This window comes from Convolutriloba macropyga, chromosome 10, assembly GCF_964194025.1.
Source record: "Convolutriloba macropyga chromosome 10, txConMacr16.3, whole genome shotgun sequence".
Taxonomy (NCBI): Eukaryota; Metazoa; Xenacoelomorpha; order Acoela; family Convolutidae; genus Convolutriloba; species Convolutriloba macropyga.
In genome coordinates this window covers 62,319,570-62,331,696 of record NC_134477.1, presented here as the reverse complement: position 1 = coordinate 62,331,696, position 12,127 = coordinate 62,319,570, and the positions used below count along the sequence as shown (strand labels likewise).

Genomic DNA, 12,127 nt, shown 5'->3' with positions numbered 1-12,127 from the left:
CTCTCTGTGTGTGTCTCTCTCTCTCTCTCTCTCGCTGCCTGCCTGCCTGCCTGCCTCCCTCGCTAGCTCAATCACTCTTTTTGTCTTTGTTTTGTTCTTTATTTTTCGCGTTGTTGCTGATTGCTACTCGTTATTCTTTTATACTTAAATTCATTTTCATCTTTTTTTATTTCTTCGTTTCCTGGTCCTCCATATCTCTACATAGGACCAAATGCATCTTTTTTTGTTATGTTCTAGTATTTTTCGCTTTCTGTTGACTTAAACGTTTTAATTTTAATTTCTTTGTTTTGTGTTTGTTTTATATTTCATATGCTCTCTCTATTTTTTGATTCTTTTCCATATCGATATCCATCTCTTTTCCCCATTGACATGTATTTGTTTTCTCGTACTTTTAAATTGCATTCTTGTTTTTTTTATTCATATGTTTTGCCTCCTACTCTTTCTCTTAGGGGAATGTATTAAGAAGTTGTTTGATCTGGAACTGGTGAGACTGATTAATAACTCAATTTTGAAAAATTCACCTTTTAAAATTAACCATTTTTAAGTCTTTGTAAGATACTTTTATTGCTCTTTTCTGTGGCAGAGATTTGTTTTCACAGAAAAAACGAAAGATTTGACGGCAGATGATTTTTTCCTGTTTTTGAACATCTGGATAGCCAAATAATGTATAGAGGTAGGTACCAATAAAGATTTGTCTATTTTGCGCCATCATTGTGGATCATACATCTGAAGATTTTTTAAAAATCATTAAAATCTTTAAAATTATGCTGGTCACTCCAGTACCTCCCGCTTTTTTCTTTAAAACGCTACATGCGAGGTTATATTTTTACTTATGCACAGGAGCGCTATCTGTGGAAAATAATCGAGAGTGTTTTGCTTGTTTGGACATCTACAAATTTCTGCACTGAAGTTTCATCAGTATAGACATTCATCTGTCAGGAAGAGAAAGGCAACTTTAACAATATTAATAGAAGATTCCGATCATAAAATCTTATTGGTCGCTTTTTAAAAATTATTTTTGCTAATTTGCTTCAATTAGCAAAAATGAGTTCAACTATGAGTTCAACTGTACTTCTGGAAGTTGTATTGTAGCGGGAGAAGGAATGAGTAACCTTCAATGCGATCCAATTAAGTTTTTTTGGAGCTTTTAAAACACGGTGCGCAACTTTTTTTTGGTTTTTTCGAACAATTTTTGTGGCTGATCTAAAAGTGTATAATTAATTTTCTGGAGGCTTAATAAAATCATTTAAAATAGATACTTTTTACTCGGGTACAAAAAAAAGGAACCTTTACGGTTAAAGAGGATTGCAATTCATTTTCTGGTCATTTTTTGGGCGAGAACAACTGTGATGTTGCTTCATGATAAATTTAGCAATATCTTACCAAAATATTTATAATTTATAACAGAATTTGAAACTTCCCGCGGTTTTCGGTCTGCTCAGGTAGAATTTCCTGATTTTAGGCAATCTTCAAAACTGTGGCGGAGAATTTTGGCAGTCGAAAGTGTTTGTAATTCCACAGAATGGAAGCAATTATCAGCTGGCTAATTTTTGCGCCAGATTCAGGTAAAGTTAACATCTTTCTATTTTTCCGTTTTTCACGCAGGTCAGAAAAGTCTTTAGTTTCCATACAGAGATAATACATCATCCCGAAGTTACTATATGGTTTTTTAACGGGCCTTGAATGAGTTCCATGACTCAAATCATCATTGACTGTTCATGGACAGAAAATCCAGCTTATAGGGTTACAAAATGATTAGACTGGGAGGAAAACTGAGAACTTTAACATGCGTTTCCAATTGAAGCGTTCATATTTTGATTTGATCACTTTCTACATCTTTGGTTTTATTCAGAAACATTTAATGGAATAACTTCAACATTCAAGAGTAATTTTAATTTGAAAACTAACTAATGGTTCACTCTACGTGACACCAATTCAATCAAAGTATCCGCAAGTATCCCAAACTCATTCAATTGATTCCTTAACCTAAAAAAACTCTATAATTTCTGCTTCCAAGCAGTAGCTCTGTCACTAGCCAGAAACTTATTATCCCTAAAAACAACAATTTAATTTGACTCTAACTTCACTCACTCCAACAAGGCAACTATGTTCCTTCACAAAAAAGTAGTAATAGAGTGAGCCACCCTCCCCCCATGTATTAAGATTAGTTACAGCCGTCGACATGTATTAGGATTAGATACAGCCGCCGACATGTATTAATATTAGTTATAGCCGCCGACATGCATTAAGATTAGATATAGCCGTTGACATGTATTAAGATTAGGAATAGGATCTAGGGTTTTTTTGCAGAATTTTTGAAGTTTTTGCAGAATTTTTTGGAAAATTTTTCTGTTTTTGGGTTAAAATTACGTCATAGTAGCTGCTCGGAGTCAATAATTTGGCTAGTAATGATCCGCGCTGACTGGATTAGCTAATTAGGATCCGCTCCATTAATAATAGAAGTATGTTATTTTTTTAGCAGTTTATAGTTTTTTTCAATAAATTCAAAATACTCTCTTCTGATTTGTTAAAACTGAGTTTTTTTAAAAAATTGAATTGGAAAAGTTATAAATAACAGACACAGTATAAACTATGCACATCAAACTACAAAATCACTCGAACATTTACCTTATTTAGGTATAAATAATTATCAAAATAAGTGAAAACCGAGGTACATTTCGCCGAGTGGGTTAATAAAGTCGACAAAAATGAAAAACTTGCGTAGCTAGCTGAGTAAAAGGTACAATTGTTAAAAACTAATGTCGACTGTATTAGCCACCAGCTTAGTGTTTAGCAGTTTTTGCAGTGGTCTGTGTATCATTTTCTGATACTTTTTATTCAAAAATTTGTAATGTGTGACTGATCGTGCTAGAGAATCCGCATAGTAATAGTTCCTATTGAGGCGACCAATCTTTATCCAATGTTCACCAACCTCACTGCTTGGCGAAGTGTTGATGATTGCAAAACTGAATTTGGGTAAATTTGGAACAAAATCTGCTGGAAAGGATCCATTATACAGGAAGTTGAGCTCTGGAATGCGTTCAATAATGTCACGAAGTGAGGTGTTATCCATAACAAATAAGTTTTCTTTTCTTTATCTCACAAGCACCGTTTGTACAATGATTCCTGACAGAGCAATCAAGTTGAAAACTTTCGTTCTGTTGTGAGAAGCAACAATATTTGGATTTTGTGATTTTGTCGACCGTTTCTTCCTGGGTGCTGGAATAAAACAAAACAATAATTATAAAAAGTCCAAGGAGAATTAGCAAAAGAAGATAAATATATATATTTGAAGTTAATCTACCCCAGTTGACATCCATTAGTTAGTTATTTTGTTGTAGAGAACGACAGCTAGATCAAAAGGTTAAACCTACAAATGTTCCAACAAAGTATATAAAATTGTAAACAAAAGCGACATCTCAGACATTTTTAGCCACAGTCCCAAACTGATCAATTTTAACAGTAGACATCCTTTCTCCCAGAACAATTATTTCTGTCACGTTTCTTAGCGAACGATCGAAAAGCGTTTCCAATCGAATACTTTCACCGCTGTGTTCAGGATAATGAATATTTTCTCCAGCCTCTTGAAGTGAATAAAGATTGAATACCAGTATGTAGTGGTTCTCAAATTGATGATTCAGTAACGCAGGAATTTCCTCTTTAAAACTCACTGCTTTCCTTGTTGTTACGTATGCTCTACAGTCATTAGTTGTATCAAGTGATACAATGGCTTTACTTGCGTGAACAGTTCTAAGTTCTCGCAAACCAAATTTCTGATAATGGAAAGGATTTTCAAGAAAATGTCCTATGAATGCCGAATTGTTGTTCATCGCAATAGCTACTTTTTTGATTGGAGCATTGTTAAAAACGTTTTCCTGAATAAAGTGGTTCTCTCTTGAGGGAATAATAAATGTACGTGCAATTGTTTCCATAAAGTTGTAACAGGTAAGTTGGTGAGTTAAATGGTAGTTAATAGTCTGGTGATACACTTCGTTAACATCCACACGTCGTGTAAATAAGGAACAGTCAAGAACCTTAAAGGAAACGTGAGGATTGTAGGAAATCATGTAAAAATTACTTCTTGCACGAATCAATTTCAGTCTAACTTTTGTATTTGGAAGCAGTAACTTTTCACATTGGAATAAATCAATAGCTAATTTAATGTAGTAAGTGCTTCCATTTTTCAGCAGAAGTTCTTCCTCTCGGTCTATAAACGGGCTCTTCTCATAATCACTAGGTTCTTTTTCAAATTCGTGTCCATGACAAGCCAAAATACCTTCATTATTTCTTGTTGAAGCATTAAATTCATCGGAAATTAAAGCCTTGTGTCCATAGAGACCATTCGAGTTGTACACTTGTTGATTTTTCAGATACACTTCACAGTTGGAGAAGAGTGAGTGTAATATTTTGACGCGAGTTAGATAATGTAAATCGTCCTCTGTGAAAGACATACCCATATCTGGTTTTCCATGCTTATAAAGTCATCACACAATCTTCCCTTTTTTAGTCCTACTTTGATTTGAAGTTGGATTTCTCTCATATCAATATAGATGCTTCTATCTGTTTCAAATTCAAATTCAATGCTGCTTTCATCCAGTGAAGTACTAGGAAAAACTTCCTGAACATGAGAAGACTCAATTGGTTCCAAAACAGGAATTTTGTCAAAAATCTCCAAGCAAGAGTTTGTAAAGTGTCCATATCGAAAATTAGAATCGTTTGTTGATCTACAATTCATTTTAGATTAGCAAATATATCTTTTCTTGTTCAACGACGTCGACTGATTTTTGGAGTTGATCTAAGAATAATGCGACGCTTTCTTGTTCTGCTGCACCTAGCTGTTTCTGTAAAGTTTTCTTTCCAACATCAGCAGCAACAGATTTTAATTTTTTCTTCCTAATCAAAACATTTCCGATTTCAGCACCAGCCATTTCAGTTAAATCAGCTCCCACTCTTTTTGTTGCTGGGACAACATATCGTCTCAAAAACGGATTTGCTGTCCTCCCAATTGTTTGCGCTAGAGCTCCAAATCCCCTACCCCTTTGCCTGGCATATCCGCGAAAATACGGTAAATCACTATCAGCAACCATTTTTTACAGTCTTTATTCAAGAAATGATTTTCGGAGGTTTCTCTAAACATTAGTACTGCTGTAATTACTCCAACAGAATTGAAAAGTACTTTTTCACCATAAGTGTCTCGGTGCTCTAGTTTTATGATGTGGAATGAATTTTTCAGAATTTTTTTAAACTGTAGTGTTTGGAAAATTTTGATAATTCATGTATTGCCCAGTTGAGATGATGTCTCCATTCTTGATCTTTGATATAAAAGGAATGCATCGTAAAAGAGCAGCTTTTGTATCACCCACAATGTTGTATTCAACAATATCACTATATATCATCAAGGTATGTATTCGTACAATGTCATAAGGGAACTTGGGAAAATGTGGACTAGCACCACTCTTGAAAACACCCATCCCATAAACAGCTTCTTCACATCCAAAGACATGACAAAGATCACCACTAAATATAACAAGTAAAGAATTCTCATTGGGAAGACTCAAAGAAATTCGCTGTGTAATTTTGGTAACCTCTAATCTGATTGGTGTTTTTTCATACTTTTCACTTTCCTGATTTTTTTTGTTCATTTCATTTGTAATACCAGAGATCGAAGGATATAGACCTGGATCAAGTGTGTAATAGTCTGATGGTTTTGTATTTGGTGTTGCTTCATCTAGATAGAAGAATTTGATGTTTTGATACAAAGAAGGATAAGATAGTTCTGTAATTGCAACCTCCCATTCTCCTTCGTGATTTATTTGTCCCGGAAGAAATTTATAGAAGAACTCAATGTATTATTTGGGTAACAATCAAAGGAATTATTTGAAACCAACTCTACAATGAAAGAATTCATCTCTAAATGTTATACTTTGCAAGCTCTTGTTCATAAAATTTGCCTGGAATTTCGTCATCTTGTTCTCCGTAAAGGTTTTATGTTGGTGATTTTAAAGTTGCAATTTTAACAATTTGAAAAAATTCACTTGTGAATTGAGACTTGTAACCTTTTCTAAATGGGATATCGTACTTGGAGATTCGAACCTTGTCTCCAGTTTTAAAGCGTGGTTTTTTGTACTCAATAATGGGGTTTTTGTAAAAAAACTGACAAAAAATCTGAAATTTTAACATTTTTGGGGGATTTACCTATAGATCTGGTAATTCTTGTGTTCAAAGTGTTAACAAAACTATCCATTTTGTGAACGTATTTATCGCCGTTTTCCTCCATGTAGCGATAAATGATGTTTTTTAAAGATCTAATAGCTCTTTCTGCTACAACAGCTTTTGTTTCACTTCTTGTAGAGTAGATTTTGATGTCTTTACTCTGGCAAAAATTTTTGAATTCTCCCCCGAACTCAGTACCTTGATCAACCCACACTCTACCAGGTTTAGTGTTCTTCCTTAACATTTTTTAAAGGCAGCTACAGCATCAGAGGCATATTTTGATTTAATTGATTGAACACGGACCAGCCGAGAAAAGACGTCAACACATATCAATAAATATTTCACAACATTATTAAATTCAGACAATTTATCCATAAAAGCCACGGCAAGACACCAAATCTCATTGATATGTTTTGCAAAAGCAGGTAATCTTTTGAAGTGTCGAATCGCTTGTCGAAATTTAGTGTAAAACTTCTTTCTGTACAAAAAATCAGTAATCTTTGTCTTTGACAACCCGCTAGCTTTCTGAAGTTTTTGAACTGACCAATATGCCGCTTTTCCTTCCCTGTACAACCTTTGTAGCTTGGCTCTTTCAGATTTGGAAAGGGATCCAGCTTACCCGTTCTTTGTTTTTGGCATCTCTGTTAATAGTTTTATGTGGATTTAAGCCAATTGCGTCCAGAATTGTGTAACAAAAATCAGGACATTCAACGTTTTTCTTCTTCAAAGCGTATACAAAATCGACAAATGCGACGTTTGTATCTCTTTCGTCCAATAAAAATGAGTCAGAAAGGGATAGTTTAATGCGAGGAGAAATTAAAATTTCATTGATAAGTGATTCGTTGCTGGAAGACTTGGTTTTAGCGTTAACTTTAATATAAACAGTATCTAAATTTTTTGGAACCGAATCCTGTTTTTCGTTATATTTGTCCAATCTTTGAGGTGATAACCTGATTTTTTATCATAAAGTTGTGATGAATCAAAATAAAGTGATCCATTTCAAGAGAGACGATTGAAGATTGGCGGAGTTAAAATTGATATAAGACTGATCCCTTTTTTGGATCTCAGGATCTGTCGTTTTTTACTGAGACCAGTTCTTTTTAAAATAAGCAAATGAATTTCTTCTTTTAACTTTAAAACTTCTTGTTTTTGAACTTCTCTTAGCTCTCCTCTTAGAAAGTTTACTATGCACTCGTTTAGAAACTGGATGAAGTCATTGGGACAATTTTTGAGGAAAGTTATTTTGAAGCTCTGGGAATATTTCTGGAACGCGATCAGAGTAGAGAGATGTTGTGTGCTCATCGTTCATAAATGTTATCTGTTGCCTGCTTTGAGGTAGAAAAAATAAAGATGGCATTGAACCACTGCTAGTACAGTATCTTAGAGAGTCGACTGCTTTTGGAGTCAAGTCAATAAGTAAATGACTATAGGGAACTGAAGTTGCTGTGGTATACCAGTCTTCTAGTTGAGATCCCAATCCCAACTGTTGACTGAGCGTGTTTATTTGTAAGACGTCTCTGGATGATTTAAATGAAACAATATGGGTGTTCTGTAGCTCAATATCCCTTCACAGTCGGCTTTGATGAAAGAGATTGTGCTTTATGTACACTGTACTTAAACCTTAATGTCTACCAGCAGTAGCTATTTTTACAAATTCTTTAGAACTAGAAATTTGTTCACAAGAGTAATTAAAAAAAACTAAATACTTTGTTCCATTATTAGGTAAATTCTGTATCAACTCGAAATCAACACCTTGAACGAACTTAATGTTTTTAAAATTTTTCGACATTAGTCCGTAAAGAGGTTGATAGTGTTGATAAAAATAGTAAATTTTATCATATTCTGGTTGAAAAATTCCAATAACTAACCAATCATGGATGAGATGATATTTCCCAGATCGACTTGGCCCAACCAGTGAAATAAAAACTCGTTATTTCGTGGAAAATATTGTGTTCATAATTTTGGAGAAGGTAAAATATATCCAATTGTACTCAACAAAACGGCGATCCGAAATTATGTCTCCTCAAAAGTCTCAGTTAATGTAATTCTTACGATACAACAAGCTAAAATCAATAGTATGACGAAAATTTGGGACAGAAAAACTACTGAAGAACGGTTACACGTCTGTCCAAAACATTTCCAAGATTGACGTTCTTGATTATTGTCATCAAAGACAAAATTACCTAATTGAAGTCCCTTATCAGTGTGATTAGTCATTTATACGCTATCTTCTTCCCTAGGGATTAAGGAACTGTGCAACTGAATTGAAACGTAAACAACAAAAAAGACCAAAAATTAACAAAAAGATAAGTGAACTAAACATAACACACAACCAAAAAATTGTTTCGTCAGAGAAATCAGTGAGACAAAGCACCAAAATTGAAAATAGTACCGAAGTTACGAGCAAGACTATGAAAGAATAATAAAGTATGGGAACACAGTATTTGTAGATATTTTTTAATCAACTCATTCTCTAATACTAATTTCAGAGAAAAAAACTATGAACGAAAATGATAAATTACAATCACGAATACAAACATTAAATATTACCAAAAAAATTCAAAGTCCATTTTCCATAAGCGTAAGCTTTCTTTTCTGCACAGTGAAGAGTCTTCTTGTGTCGATACGGGCAGTTTTAATCCCAAATTTTACATGCAGCCAGGAAACAGTTTCTTCGTTTTTCGTTGTTGGGAACATTGGAAAAATACTACTGTAACAATTAAAAATGTTTAGAAGTGTGACAATACTCATCAGTTTTTTTTCTTTATTTATTTAAAGTGATACTGGTCTTTTTGAAAGTCTCTACATAAGAAATAAGGTCAGGAAGATGTTCCAAAATTTTTTTGCATTCCTCTTTTTTTAGTTCAATTTTTATCCAAAAACTCCATTGAACTCCGTTCTAACGATGTTGTGAAATAGAAACTTCTTGTTTTTCAGATTGATATATTAAAGTAGTGCGTCGTAATCCGTTATGAATGACCCACTTTAGTTCTGAAGAACTGGACTCACTGTCAAGTTTATCAATTTTTGGAAAAGTTAGAGCTTCAGGAACTGCATAAGAAGACTTTTTTAGCTCGTAGTGAAGCCTAACGTGGAAAACTTTTGATTTATTTCTTAGACTCAGAAAAATATTTCTGGAGGAACCAATATTCCAACTCATTTTCAGGTTGAAAAATATAAAAATGAACAAAAGATATCAATTAAAAAAACAAATACTTTATAAAATTACACATTTATTGAAAGGTACATTGTTGAATATTAGAAAAGTCACTCAAATTTTGTATCAACTTCTTGAATTCATCCAGAGTGTGGCTGACATAAGTCACTTGTTTGAACTCGTTGATCTCCTTTTGACAAAAAAAGTCGGATTTGTACTTAATTTGAAGCTGGGTTGTGCTTGCTGTATTGGAGGAAAGTAACATAGAGTCTACGATTTCGTACAATGCTGATCTCTCTCACTTTCTGACACTGTTCCAGCACGTGTTCCATGCCTATGTTTTTGTTGAATTGAGGTTGGTTTTCTCTTATCTCTAATTCTCCATTGAGAAGATTCTCCTTGAGGAAGCAGATTTTTTGAAACTCATAGTCTCCAATTCGCAGTTGCTGGTACTTTTCAAAAGTCCCAGAATTGTCTTTTCTAAAGACTTGGAAGGTTGGTTTAGTATGAAGTTGCCCGTTTCTTGATATCTGGGACACAGTAAATCTTCCAAATCTTTTTGAATTGGAACCAAAGTCCATATGAAAAGGAAGCGAATCTGTCCCTGGTTTTGGTGAGGATTGAGTGTACATTGAAGGAGCACTCGAAAGAAAAGGTGATACTTTAGAGAGTGACATTTCAATAACCTGAGCTGGGAGTGAAAAACAAAATAAATGATTTGTATTTGTATTCAATTCCTCTCAATAACTAAAAATTTCTTTTTATGGTAATGACGTCATTTATACCCATAAAAGTTATGCTAAACGACGTTATTTCCTTAGAGGGTAATCTATTCGGAATTCTTCAGGTTCGCGAATTTTTTGACCAGAATTTCGAAAGGATCCTGGTGTTTAGCTTGTCTTTGTTGCATTAAAGAAAAATAGTGCTTGAAATGTTTTGAACAAGTATAACAACGAATTCTTTTAGTCTTCTGTTTCTTGAACTGTATCATTATGAAAATGATTTTTCAGCTTTTTTTTGGAAACAGAAATTGCTACCGCTAAAAATGGAAGAAAACGTTACCGTAATTTTTGTTTTCATATATAGGTTCTACTCTGTTATCTCGATAGAGAAATGGTAGCAATAATGTGTCAGGTTTTACCTCAATTTTATGAGATTATAATGACAAGACATTATTCCTTTCTGTATCAGATAAGGAGTATAAAACTTATCTACTCACCAAAAAATACTCCGTTGCTGCTCGTAGTGACAATTTTTGTCCATTAGAGACTTGTCACTACCACATTACTCTGATTTCATCCTCAGTGAAAGAGATAATGGAGACAATAGAAATCTTGTCTATACTTATCAAACAGTCAATTGCTTGTACACACTCTATAAATATCAGTTCTTTGGTTCCATTTTAGAAGAGTCAGGAGTGGTCTTTGCTCAGTTAACCAGAGCGATGGAGCTTAACTTGGAGATTAAGTACGTGGAAAAAATACCCAGTATCTCAAAAAAGACTACAAAAGAATAATAAAGTATGGAAACACAGTATTTGTAGATATTTGTTAACCAACTCATTCTCTAATAATAACTTCAGAGAAAAAAATTACGAATGAAAATGATAAATTACAATCACGAATACAAACATTAAATATTACCAAAAAAATTCAAAGTCAATTTTCCATAAGCGTAAGCTTTCTTTTCTGCACAGTGAAGAGTCTTCTTGTGTCGATACGGGCAGTTTTAATCCCAAATTTCACATGCAGCCAGGAAACAGTTTTTTCGTTTTTCGTTGTTGGGAACATTGGAAAAATACTACTGTAACAGTTAAAAATGTTTAGAAGTGTTACAATATCCATCAATTTTTCCTTTATTTATCTGAAGTGATACTGGTCTTTTTGAAAGTCTCTACATAAGCAAGAAGGTCAAGAAGATGTTCCAATAATTTTTTGCATTCCTCTTTTTTTAGTTCAATTTTTGTCCAAAAACTCCATTGAACTCCGTTCTAACGATGTTGTGAAATAGAAATTTCTTGTTTTTCAGATTGATTTATTAAAGTAGTGCGTCGTAATCCGTTATGAATAACCCACTTTAGTTCTGAAGAACTGGACTCACTGTCAAATTTATCAATTTTGGGAAAATTTAGAGCTTCAGGAACTGTATAAGAAGACTTTTTTAGCTCGTAGTGAAGCCTAACGTGGAAAACTTTTGATTTATTTCTTAGACTCAGAAAAATATTTCTGGAGGAACAAATATTCCAACTCATTTTCAGGTTGAAAAATATAAAAATGAACAAAAGATATCAATTAAAAAAACAAATACTTTATAAAATTACACATTTATTGAAAGGTACATTGTTGAATATTAGAAAAGTCACTCAAATTTTGTATCAACTTCTTGAATTCATCCAGAGTGTGGCTGACATAAGTCACTTGTTTGAACTCGTTGATCTCCTTTCGACAAAAAAAGTCGGATTTGTACATAATTTGAAGCTGGGTTGTGCTTGATGTATTGGAGGAAAGTAACATAGAGTCTACGATTTCGTACAATGCTAATTTCTCTCACTTTGTGACACTGTTCCAGCACGTGTTCCAAGCCTATGTTTTTGTCGAATTGAGGTTGGTTTTCTTTCATCTCTAATTCTCCATTGAGAAGATCCTCCTTGAGGAAGCAGAATTTTTGCACTTTTCAAAAGTCCCAGAATTGTCTTTTCTAAAGACTTGGAAGGTTGGTTTAGTATGAAGCTGCCCGTTTCTTGAAATCTGGGACACA

The 12,127-nt window shown here is 33.7% G+C and overlaps 2 protein-coding genes across 3 annotated transcripts in view; one reads left to right on the top strand and one right to left on the bottom strand.

The window, feature by feature from the left end:
- The window catches only part of LOC142348258 (calcium load-activated calcium channel-like), a 520,926-nt gene that overhangs the window by 181,891 nt on the left and 326,908 nt on the right, over nucleotides 1-12,127 (bottom strand). The window lies entirely within an intron of this gene.
- The window catches only part of LOC142348796 (uncharacterized), a 34,056-nt gene continuing 23,417 nt past the window's right edge, over nucleotides 1,489-12,127 (top strand). Inside the window, exon 1 of the mRNA XM_075400297.1 lies at nucleotides 1,489-1,565. The gene's annotated coding sequence lies outside the window, so the exon portion shown is untranslated. The remainder of the gene's footprint in view (nucleotides 1,566-12,127) is intronic.